The sequence below is a fragment of the Lissotriton helveticus genome, chromosome 7 (genome assembly GCF_964261635.1).
Source record: "Lissotriton helveticus chromosome 7, aLisHel1.1, whole genome shotgun sequence".
NCBI lineage: Eukaryota > Metazoa > Chordata > Amphibia > Caudata > Salamandridae > Lissotriton > Lissotriton helveticus.
In genome coordinates this window covers 606,596,751-606,610,216 of record NC_136068.1, presented here as the reverse complement: position 1 = coordinate 606,610,216, position 13,466 = coordinate 606,596,751, and positions in this window count along the sequence as shown.

The following is a 13,466-nucleotide window of genomic DNA, read 5'->3' as shown; positions in this document are numbered from 1 at the left end:
ACACACACATGTGCTCTCACAAACATGCACTTTTTCACAAGCACACACAGCACAGCCAAGCACACATGCACTTGCACAAACATGCCCAGAAATATACATACACAAATGTTATGTTATGTTATTTATTGTTTTGTATAGCGCAACGGTTACTCAAAAAGAGTGTCCCGGCGCTTTAGGTAAGGGGAAATAATGCAGGATAACACAACACAGTTTAAAAGAACATAAACAACCAACAGACAATAAAAGAAAAACTACCTGGAGGCCTACTGGGAGAACAACCAGGTTTTGAGCCCTTTCCTAAACTCAAGAAGAGTAGTAGCCCCCCGAAGAGGGAGCGGCAACGAATTCCACATCTGTGGGGCCAATAGACTAAAAGAACGGCCACCCAGGCGGGCCCTCTTAACACGAGGGACCGCCGCCAAGAGTAGAGATTCCGACCTCAGCGAACGAGCCGGATGGTAAAAGGCCAGTCTCTTTTGGAGATACTGCGCCCCCACCGCATGGAGCGCCTTATAGACCAAGGTCATAGCCTTGAAGGCGATCCGTTTGCGGATGGGTAACCAATGCAGCGTCAGCAGTAGCCCAGAGACGCTAGTACGTCTATTTAGACCAAAAATGGCCCTGGCCGCCGCATTCTGCGCAACTTGAAGCCGCTGTAGCAGGTACTCTGGTAGGCCCAGGTAAAGAATGTTGGCATAATCCAACCTGGAGCCTATCAGAGCCTGCACAGTCAGCCTCCTATGCTCCTCTGACAGAAGAGGCAGAAACCTCCGCAGCATTTTTAATAGGCCAAAGCAGGTGCCGGTCACCCCAAGGATCTGGGCTTTCAACGTCAACCCCTTGTCCATCTTGACCCCCAGGTTTTTAGCCATAGGGGAAGAACCGGATGGTGGAAACATGTTGACGGGCCACCATGCCTGCCAACTGGGCTCTGTATCGCACCCGAAGAAGAGTACCTCCGATTTATCGGAATTGCACTTGAGGCTGTTCAGTTGGAACCATGTGAACACCGCCCCAAGGCAATTCCGGATACTCTCCCCGTCAAAGTCGGCCCCTCTCTCGCAAGAGAAAAGGAGCTGGGTGTCGTCGGCATACGACACGATCCGGGCACCAAATGACTCCGCCACCGCCGCCAAAGGGGTCATAAAGATGTTAAAAAGGGTCGGGCTCAAAATAGAGCCCTGAGGGACCCCGACTCCCAATGGCGGCATCACGGCAGAGTCAGGTGGTGTCCAGACCGGCGGCCGGCTAAGAAGGACGAAAACCATTTGAGCACCGTCCCCCGAAGACCAATCTCAAAGAGTCTTGCGAGAAGGCCATCATGGGGGACGGTGTCAAAAGCCGCCGACAGATCCAACAACACCAGCATGACTTTGCCCCCGGTATCCAACACCCCTTTGATGGTTTCAAAAACCTCAAGGAGCGCGGTCTCGGTGCTACGATTAGAGCGAAAGCCTGACTGGGAGTCATGCAGAATCTCGTGGGACTCCAAAAAATTGGAGAGCACCGACTGAACGTGCTTCTCCAAGATTTTTACACAAGCCGGCAGCAACGAAATCGGCCTATAGTTAGCTGGGACCTTTGGGTCAAGGCTAGGTTTTTTAAGTAGCGGGATAACCATGGCCTTCTTCCACTCTGACGGAACCACACCCAAACTCAACGAAAGGTTGAGGAGAGGGTTCGCCAGTGGGTTGATCACCTCCGCCAATTTACCCAAGAGCTTAGCTGGGCAAGGGTCCAACGGAGACCCAGATTTTAAATTGCCCATAAGCGCTAGAGAGGCGGGGGCTGACAAAGATGGAAACTCGGCCAGCATGGCCCCCCGCACAACAGATGAAAACATACCACCCTCGGGCACCGGCAGCCTGACAGGTACTACAGATGAAAAAGAGTCCTGTATAAGTTTTATCTTGCTAGTAAAAAAAATGGCAAGATCCGCCGCCCAGGAACCTAACGGCACCTCTTCCGATGTAATGGTCCGAGGGGAAATGAATTCTCTTACGATGGTAAAAATCTCCTTGCTAGAGTTCCCGGCCGCTTCAATTCTCCCCGCAAGATAGGCCTTCTTTGCGAGGCGGATGTCCCGGTGGTAAACCTTAACCGCAGCCTTATAGGCAGACCTATCCATGCTGTCATAGTGAGCCCGCCAGGCCCTTTCGGCTACCTTGCACTGCTGCCGCGTAGCCCACAGTGCAGAAGTGAACCAAGGGGCCGACACCCGCTTAGATGTCAAGCGGGGGGGCTGCATCGGGCCAGGTCATTAAGCCTCTCCGTAAGCCAATCTTGCAAAGACACACAGACGCGCACACACACACACACACACACGCACGCGCACACACACGTACACACACACACACACACACACACTGCAGAGGCTTTTTGTAAACGTACATTTCTTCACCAATTCATGCTGCCCCTGTGGCTGGCTTACTCTTCTCTCCTCTCCCGCCCTCACGCAGACCCCAGAGAGTGAGTTTGAGAGGGATAGTGGCCCTACCACTATCCCCCTCAAACTCACTAGAGCCGCAGACAACATGGGAGAGGAGGTGAAGGGGGGCAAACAGGTTGGCGGGGAGGGGAATTTGTGAACTTACCTTTTTTTCATCTACTCCAACTGTTGCTCGCTAGCTTGAACCCGGAGGCATAGCGAGCACGGGACCCACGTCTGGACCAACCCTTTCCACTTAGGGTGACAATTGCCAACATTTTAAAATCCCAAAAAAATATTACATTTATTTCAAAGTCACAGTTGAAATTCAGTTTTTGCTACAAACTGAAACCAAAAAACACTGAGATTTGCAGTTATAGTTAGCTCTGTAATTCATAACTCAAACCATAACTCGGATACCAAAAACAGCTGTGAAAGGTTTTTGATTAAGTGGCAAGCGGAGTGATTTTGCCATAGGAGACCAGGTTGTATTGGTGGGCATTGTGGGGCACCATATTCAATGGGGGTCTGGTTGTAGTGAACCTTCAAGGACGTGGATGGAAACGAGAGAACGTAATTTGTGACCTCTCTTAGGGGCATATTAGCAAGAACCTCGTTAAAATTATCGCCGTTTTAGCGGCAGGAAACTGCCGCTAAAACGGCGATAATGGACTTGCTAACATGCCTTATAGAATTCCAATAGAATCCAGGTTAGATGTCCTCCACATAATTTTAACGGGGTTCTTGCTAATATGCCCCCTAGTTTCTTCCTTGAACTTCCTTTAAAGGCTTGTAGCACTCGCCGGTTTGCGTTTGTCATTAGTGTGGGGTGGAATCACGTTTGACATCATATTTGGACATGGAAATTGGCTTGAAACGGTAGCAGTAGTATCACAAGAATGGCACACCTTTGGTAATGTTAAGCATGAGGGCCATTGCCTGTTCAAGTTTAGAATCTATTCAAGCTCTGGAACCAATAGCCCATATAAAAGGCCACGTGCAACTCTCTATTTCAATTGTGGCTAAATCTACCTCTGCCTTCCATCTTTTAATTGACCTTTTCATCAAGATATGGCTACATCTTTGTCATGGTTAGAAACCCAAGTGTGTTGTCAGTCTCTGCCACTTATCTTTACCACTTATAGCCAGTCTGTTGTGCTACCACACCCATTGGTTTCTGTTAAACATTGGTGGCCACCAGTCCTGTTGGTACTCATGCCTCCATACTTAGTGCACATCCCGGCTCTTTTAATATGGTCAATCGACCCTCAGTGGCCTACGAAAAGGTTTAACATTTTATAGTAATTAATGGGAGTAAATGCACCTTCGGATAACTAATCAACTAAATATCTTAAAGTAAAACATGGAAGAGTGTTTTGCCCTTTACATGAGTTGTGTAACCATGATGAACATTGTTAAATATTGTTGTTGTTCCTCAACCAAAGCCTACAGAAGCTAAATTCATCCAGACTGCTTCCATTGGATTTGTCAATTAATTAGATGATAATTCTCTTATACTAGTTCAGTAGTTTCATCAATTAAGCACCCATTGTTCACATATTTTACTTCATTTGGGGACAAGGGATCTCTGTGCATGGTCACTGATTGGGAAATCAGCATACTGGATTGTGATAATTTTCACTGATTTGGAGTCTGTCTTCATCACACGATGTGAGGCAGAAAAATGTATCAGTGCTGTGGTGTTGTGTATCATTTGCAGAAAGACCCTTGCGGTCCTAGGTGGACTGTTTACAAAGCTATGTAATCAGTTGAGAGGTATGTGGGTGTGTCTGGGTGTGGTCAATAGAGTCTATGACGCAGTACATTCAGTTAATGGTTGCATGCCAAAGAATTAAGACGTGTACTACAGATCTTCGTGTGCCTAGTCATTTGTGTGCTCCAGAGCTGGGGTGGGTGCTACAGGTGCTTTCTCAATTGCTTTCGTTTTTAGCACCTGGCTACAGACAGCTTTAGTGCTCATGTAATCAATTTTATGGTAAATGGTCTAAATATCGATTCCAAAATATCGAGTAACTTAAATATCGAGTCCAAAATATAGAATGGACAAAATATCGACTGGACAGAATATAGACATCCAAAATATCATTTTGAAGGTAAGTACTGAAATATCGAATTAAAAAATATAGACAGTCAAAATATCGAAGTACATAACATAGGTGATTAAAAATATCGACTTTTTAATAATATCGAATTTTTTCAAGTGTTTTATATGTTAGTTTATGTGTGAAAAGTGTATATTTATTTGTAATTTATTGTAAGTAATTCATTTTATGTTATTACATTTTTGCGTAATTTAATTCTGTAGCGGGTTGTGGGTTTATAGGGGAATAGGGTGGGAAGTAATTTAATTATAATTAATTAAATATGTTAATTAATTAATTGGTATTTATTTTGAATAAATTGTTAATTAATTTTTAATTGATAATTAATTATTTGTTAATTGATAATTAATTATTTGTTAATTGATAATTAATTTTTATTAATTGATTAATTAATAATTATGTGAATAATATTATTTTATTTTTAGTAGCGGGTTGTGGGTTTATAGGGGAATAGGGTGGGAAGTAATTTAATATAATTAATTAAACATGTTAATTAATCAATTGGTAGTTATTTAGAATAAATTGTTAATTAATTTTTAATTGGTAATTAATTCTTAATTGGTAATTAAAATTTATTAATTGATTAATTTATAATTATGTGATTTATATTAATTTATTTTCACTAGAGTGGGGGTATTCAAATTTACCCATATGCTATCCAACGCTTTCCCTACTGTTGCACTCTGGAGTGGGAATAGTAATTTTTACCCCTACGCTATCCAACGCTTTCCCTACTGTTGCACTCACTGGAGTGGGAATAGTCATTTTTACCCTTACGCTATCCAACGCTTTCCCTACTGTTGCACTCACTGGAGTGGGAATAGTAATGTTTACCCCTACGCTATCCAACGCTTTCCCTACTGTTGCACTCTCTGGAGTGGGAATAGTAATGCTTACCCCTACGCTATCCAACGCCTTCCCTACTGTTGCACTCTCTGGACTGGGAATAGTAATTTTTACCCCTACGCTATCCAATACTTTCCCTACTGTTGCACTCACCGGAGTGGGAATAGTAATTTTTACCCCTACGCTATCCAACGCTTTCCCTACTGTTGCACTCTCTAGAGTGGGAAGGGTAATTTTTACCCCTACGCTATCCAACGCCTTCCCTACTGTTGCACTCTCTGGACTGGGAATAGTAATTTTTACCCCTACGCTATCCAATACTTTCCCTACTGTTGCACTCACCGGAGTGGGAATAGTAATTTTTACCCCTACGCTATCCAACGCTTTCCCTACTGTTGCGCTTCCAGGAGTGGGAATAGTAATTTTTACCCCTACGCTATCCTACGGTAATAATATTGTGTATTTTTTATTAATATTATGTTTATATATATATATGTTTTAACAGATATGATTGTATTTTTTTTATAAGTTAAATTAATTATTTAATAATTTTAAGGTAATTTAAGTATTTTTAAGTATATTTTTGCTATTTATTTTTAATATTTTTTTTATTTTACATTATTTTTAACAAATTCGATATTTTTACAATGTATTTTGGACTCGATATTTTGGTACTTACCTGTTTGTAGATAGGAATTCGATATTTTGTTTGTCGATATTTTGGCGTCGATATTTTGGGTAGTCTATATTGTGTCCGCCGATATTCAGTCAGTGATCCCAATTTTACAGTGCTTAATTTGAGCCAGTGGTTCCCGGTGCTCGGCCCTGGAACTTCATTGGTTTCCGGTGCTCGGCACCGGCACTTAATTGTCATCACTGCACTTATGAGACACTGCCACATGGTGGTGCTGCCGGTCGAATTTAGAGACGAGCAGAACAGCGGATTTTAATGAATACAACATACATTAAAAAATACTAATACCTGCCTCCCCAGCCATTCCTTTAAGCTTTGGGGACCTGGAATAATCAGAACTGTCGCACATGCAGGCGACAGAGATGGTTAGTAGTTATTTTGGTACCGCCACTGGCAGTGATGACAGGGCAATGGGTGGTGCAAACTGCAGTGGCCTCCTGGTCAGAGCCCTGGCACTTATGATTGTACAAATCGAGCACTGAAATGCCACAGCATTTATTTCGGGAATGGTTACACTCTGCCTTTGATTTTATGTTATGGCTTTGGTGATGTAGTAGAGCCGTTCCTTACAGCACACACATCCAATTCAGATCTGCCACTAACAGAGACAGCTTCTCCAGTCCTGGCAGATGCTTCACTTTGGTGGTCCGCAGCCCCACTAGCCGCCCCCAACCAGCCCCCTCCAGAATGTGGTTTGACCTGGTAACTCCCTGCACCATTCTTCAGAAAGTGCAAGCTAGACATGTTGGCTTTGGCATCACTTGTTTGAAGAATGGAAACATGGTGCAGTTTGTCTATTTTTAAACAGAGCACATTCGCAGAGCTTTAACAATTCAATATACATGAAAGCATAATAATACCAGCATGTCCAGTCCATTCTTATCGCTTCGGGTGGTTTGAAATAGTCAGACTTGACACACTAGTAGGACGGCAGTGGTTTCTTTGTAGCACTGGTACTGGTATTTGGCACCACTGACAGGAACAGTGGGTTGTGCAAGCTGCAGCGTCCTTCTGGGAAATATCTTGGACCTTGTTATTTTTTTATATATAAGTTAAGCACTGGTGAGCACATACGAGGGGAATCTAGGAGCAGAAACTGGGGTGCAGTGTGTGGAACTGACATTGCTCATCAATGCAAACAGATTGGGCCTCATTTGCCAAAATAAATGTACACTTTTGGTGTAGGTTTACAATTTGTTTGCTATTCACAAACCACAAGTGTAGTTTTACCTCTAGTATCTTTATGACTGCGGAGAACTCTGCAGACAAAAGGTAAGGCAGTCTCTGCAGTCCTAAATATACTACACATAAATCTACACTCGTGGTTTGTGAATAGCAAACAAAATACTGAACTTACACCAAAAGTGTACGTTTACCTTTGTGGATGTGGTGTATTGAGGGGGGGAGCATTGATGCTTGTGTTTAGTGGGACACACAGGCAGTATGAGGTTCTAGTCCTACAGAGCATTGTATGTTTCACTGGCGGACAGCGTGAGGATCTGTCGCTGCTGGGTAGTCTGAGTAGCTGGTACTGCTACAAAGCATGATAAGGAGTGTGCACATGTGGATAGGTGAAATATCTAGCATTTGTGGGCAGTGTGAGGATCCGTCACTGGTGGGCTTTGTGAGCATTTGTCACTGGTGAGCAGTGGGAGTGATTGGTAATCCTGGAAAGTGTGGGGCATGTGCACTTGAGGGTAGTGGAAAGGGTCAGCACTGGTGGACTGTATGAGGTTCTGCTACTGGTGAACAGGGTGAGGATCTGCTACTGGTGAACAGGGTGAGGATCTGTCACTGGTGAACAGTTTGGGGATCTGTCACGGGTGAACAGTTTGGGGATCTGTCACTGGTGAGCATTGTGGGTGATTGGTAATCCTGGAAAGTGTGGGGCGTGTGCACTTGTGGGCAGTGGACAGAGTAAGCACTAGTGGGCTGTGTGGGGGTCTGCCACTGGTGAACAGTGTGATTATATGCCAGTGGTGAAGTGTGAGGATCTTCCACTGGTAAACAATATGAGGATCTGCCACTGATGAACAGTGTGAGGATCTGCCACTGGTGAACAGTGTGAGGATCTGCCACTGGTGAACAGTGTGAAGATCTGCTCCTCTTGAACACTGTGAGGATCTGCCACTGATGAACAGTGTGAGGATCTGCTCCTCTTGAACACTGCGAGGATCTGCCACTGGTGAACAATGTGGATCTGCCAATGGTGAACAGTGTGAGGAGCTGCCACAGGTGAACAATGTGAGGAGCTGCCACAGGTGATCAGTGTGAGGATCTGCCATTGGTGAACAGTGTGAGGAGCTGCCACAGGTGAACAGTGTGAGGATCTGCCATTGGTGAACAGTGTGAGGAGCTGCCACAGGTGAACAGTGTGAGGATCTGCCACTTGTGAACAGTGTGAGGATCTGCTCCTCTTGAACACTGTGAGGATCTGCCACTGGTGAACAGTGTGAGGATCTGCCACTGGTGAACAGCATGAAGATCTGTCACTGGTGAACAGTTTGTGGATCTGTCACTGGTAATAGCAGTGTGATTGATTTGTACTGCTGCTGTAAAGTGTAGTTAGTGTGCACTTGTAAGTAGTGGAAAGAGTAAGCACTGGTGGACAGTGAGAGAACCTGCAACAAGTGCGCTGTATGAGGAGCTGGCAGTGTTGAAATTGGGACGTACCAGCAGTGGGAGGAGAAAAAAAGAGTTCAGAAGTTATACATTACAGCACAAAATTTAAAATGCTTCAGCTATGTGCTTTTAGTGCTGTATCATGGCACAAAAAAACAACCCTTTAACTGGCAGCCCACTTGTAGCATGAAATGAGGAGGGTGCAAGCTTGGAAAGCTGGAAACATACACAGAAGGAGAAAAGTAACCTTAAGTGAAGACAAGGCGGGGTAGGACACAAGGCGGGAAGCACATGGGAGGAGAGGACGAGGTGACAAAGAGCGCATAGATAGAAGTGAGCACTGGATGGGAGAGGACAGACAACACAGTGCAAGTGGACAACACAGGATGTAACAGCAGAGCATTGGATATTAAGAGCAGAGGACAGTGCGTCTAGAATAGAACTAGGCAGGCGTGAGACTGAGCACAAGATGGAAGAGGGCGCGAGGGAAGGCAGCATAAGTATCATCTAGGGCAGTGGTTCCCAAACTTTTTTAACCTGTCGCTCCCTTGACCTAATTGGCATTTGGCCGTGGCTCCCCATTATGTCACTTCCTTTTTTTAATATAATCGCTGGGGGGATGTCACCCCGATAGCGGGAGTTTTTCTCGTTTTCTCCCTTAAATTACTTGGGATGCAGCTGATGAAGGTATTATAATCATATTTGTAACAAAATTAAAATATAACAGTCGTTTAATAAAAACTTTATTTGGTTAAGTGATAAACTATACAATATTAATTGCCAAATATGTTTCCATGACTTAACCTTTTTTAATCACACTTAAGGAAGCTTGCATTGTTGCAAACCCTGCTGTATCTGTTTATGGTCAGTTAATGATAAAACTTTTAGTTATGAAAAATAAAGCGGAAATAACTACGTCAGACTACACAGAATGAGCTCCAAAATCATTATCCCGAGTTTAAGGGAAGCTTTCCGGAATCAGACAAAAGTGGAGAAAAATTAAGTCCTTCCAGTGGTTTCATAACACTACATTTTTACGGCTCTAGGTGAAATACATCTTGGCTGTAAGAAATAGCTTTAAGCCTTCAAAGGATAGTACCAGTAGATAAGGTTTTCTAACCCTCATTTAATTTGGGAGGCCCTACTCTTGTCACTAACATGGAGAAATATAGGGAGGGAATAATGAGGGTACTGCTTTCACTGAGGCGGAGAAGGAAATTTATTACGTGCTTCCTTCCTGCCCTTGGATGAGGGTCAGACTGGGTCCGGGAAAAGAATACTGGCTGAATGCGGCCTATTTCCACAGCAAGTTTGCATACTGGACTTTCAGGCGCGGGGTTTCTTCACATAAAAGACACGCAGCAACAGCTGCCTGTATATATGTAATACACAGGCTTGGGGCTCACGAGTTTGTCATTTTCCCCTTCTTTACAAATAAAGTTAAAGCAATGATTATTATAGTGTGCAACCAACCTGTTACTTACTTTTAGAACACCGGCAGCAATAACGCTCGTCAGACATTGCTGCGAATGGGGGCCATATGCTGAAGCTGCGTGAAAGCAAGTATGTGTGTATGACGGTCGTTCTCTCTTGGGCCAAACGATTCTGGATTAAAAATGTGGCATTTGGAACCTCCCTGTGTTGCACTGTGTCTGGGTGTTATTTAATTAAGCTTCACTTGCATCCTTCATTCAGGGCGACAGGTAGGGGGTCAAAAGATGCATCGTTTCTTAATTACTCAGATGCATTTTTTCAACATGATTACAAGCTTGTTCCCTCAGCGTTCGCGGCGCCCCTGGCTTCTCCTAATAGCGCACCGGGGTGCCGCGGCGCACAGTTTGGGAACCACTGATCTAGGGGTAACAGGGATGTGGCCTACTCTTGGATACGCCTGGCACTGCCCCTGCTATTGACGTTTCGTGGCGTCATGAAGGCAGTGGTAGGGAGCAAATGTAAGCGGAGAACAGTCGTATTCCCATTCTGTGGTTTCCATTGTTGCTTCCTACCCCAGCCCCCCATCAGAAAACAGGTGAGTGATGATGGGCGAAGGGTATGAAAAGAAATCAGCTCTCTGAAGGCATTGGGGAGGGGGGCAAGGATGTGTGCATTGCTGGACAGGGAACACAAACCAACCATGACTATTCAGTTTGACCGGTCCCTGCAATGATGCTAGTGAGAAGCACTGCTGCTGCTTTTGATACAGGAGGCCGATATTGCAGGCCCCCAGTAACATAAACGACCCCCACCACTCAAAATCCGGCCCCACCCTGCCCGCCCACTTGGAAAATGCCCGGTGCCCACTACGGCCTGTCTGGCCCTGGATGTATGAGGCCTCTTTGGCTATTTCTTGCATGTTGGTGATTCAGTGCCCAGACGAAGTAAGATAGAACCTCCGAAGGTGGGAGATGCGCAGGACGGGTGTTTCACAACATGCCTCAGGGTCTTCTGTTTCCATAAAGATAAATGTGGCGTAGCGGCCAGAGCTGCCGACTTTGAAGCGGGGGATCCAGGTTTGAGTTTCGGCGTCACCTCAAAGTCCTGTGATTCTTGGCAAATCACTTACACGCTCTGTGCCTATGGACAGCGCCTGGGTCCCCTCACAGGTGATTAGCTGCGCTCTATGAATCCGTGTATTTGGTACTGTATAAAATCCAGGTTCTGCAGCATTGGCTGACTCATTTGTACGCAGGGGGATTGTGAGCACAGATCCGAGTGGGGAAGAGGGACCTTTAATTTCTTGGATGATGGAGCGTGCGAGAAGAAAGATGTAGGCAGGGTGTACAATCGACCTTTGCTCCAGTGGACACAGGAAGACGCCAGTCAGTGGGACAGCTTTTCTGCAGTGGATAAAGCAATTGCACATGCCTCTGCCGATTTTGCAACTGGCCCTGACCTGATGGCTACTGTGGTAGGGTGGCCAGACAGTCCCTAATTTTCCCAGACAGTCCCGGTTTTCACAGGACTGTCCCAGGGTCCCTTTTCCACATTTTAAATACATGTCCTAGTTTTTGGGACAAAGGTCGGGTCATCCTGCAAAGCAAAATTAAAAGGTATGCTCTGCTCTCTGAAGTCTGAAACAATTTAAGGATCGTTCCAAGCAGAAAGGCGGAGCAGGGTGGAGGTACTGCCAAAGGTAATATTATGTAAATACAGTTTTAAGAAATGTGTTCATATGTATATAAGGTAAAGACGTATATTTACTAGACAGCTAGTATATATATATATATATATATATATATATATGTAGAAAAAAGGTTTGCCCCAATGAGAAGTCACACACAGCGAGGTTACCGCACTCCACTCAGCAGGTGCCACTTGGACAAAGAACTTTATTTAAGAGTCTAATGTGCTGAATATTATTGGGACTACTGTTACCAGCATGCCATTTGCACACGCCCACTGGGGCGGGACTCGAGAATTTAATAAATCAGTTGTTCTCATTTCTGTCTCTAGCCTCCATATTGCCAGTGATCAAGGGCTCGCAGGAGCTTGAAACGCGTTTGGCGCTTGGACTGTGTGCGCTCTGCTAACCTTACTGCCACCTGCTGAGTGGAGTGCGGTAACCTCGCTGTGTGTGACTTCTCATTGGGGCAAACCTTTTTTCTACATTTAAGCGGCTGGTCCGGCCGCGAGAAGTCCCGACGCTCGAGAGCGGATCCTGTGTGCTGGGAAACCCGAGCACACGCTGGGACAGCGGGGGCCTCGCTCGCAGAGATATTGGCAGCGGCGAAAAGTTCGCATCCTTTCCACCTTACATGGATGTTTATCATAATTGTAGGGCAGAGACAGTATCCACTTGGACAAAGAACTTTATTTAAGAGTCTAATGTGCTGAATATTATTGGGACTACTGTTACCAGCATGCCATTTGCACACGCCCACTGGGGCGGGACTCGAGAATTTAATAAATCAGTTGTTCTCATTTCTGTCTCTAGCCTCCATATTGCCAGTGATCAAGGGCTCGCAGGAGCTTGAAACGCGTTTGGCGCTTGGACTGTGTGCGCTCTGCTAACCTTACTGCCACCTGCTGAGTGGAGTGCGGTAACCTCGCTGTGTGTGACTTCTCATTGGGGCAAACCTTTTTTCTACATTTAAGCGGCTGGTCCGGCCGCGAGAAGTCCCGACGCTCGAGAGCGGATCCTGTGTGCTGGGAAACCCGAGCACACGCTGGGACAGCGGGGGCCTCGCTCGCAGAGATATTGGCAGCGGCAAAAAGTTTGCATCCTTTCCACCTTACATGGATGTTTATCATAATTGTGGGGCAGAGACAGTATCCACTTGGACAAAGAACTTTATTTAAGAGTCTAATGTGCTGAATATTATTGGGACTACTGTTACCAGCATGCCATTTGCACACGCCCACTGGGGCGGGACTCGAGAATTTAATAAATCAGTTGTTCTCATTTCTGTCTCTAGCCTCCATATTGCCAGTGATCAAGGGCTCGCAGGAGCTTGAAACGCGTTTGGCGCTTGGACTGTGTGCGCTCTGCTAACCTTACTGCCACCTGCTGAGTGGAGTGCGGTAACCTCGCTGTGTGTGACTTCTCATTGGGGCAAACCTTTTTTCTACATTTAAGCGGCTGGTCCAGCCGCGAGAAGTCCCGACGCTCGAGAGCAGATCCTGTGTGCTGGGAAACCCGAGCACACGCTGGGACAGCGGGGGCCTCGCTCGCAGAGATATTGGCAGCGGCGAAAAGTTTGCATCCTTTCCACCTTACATGGATGTTTATCGTAATTGTGGGGCAGAGACAGTA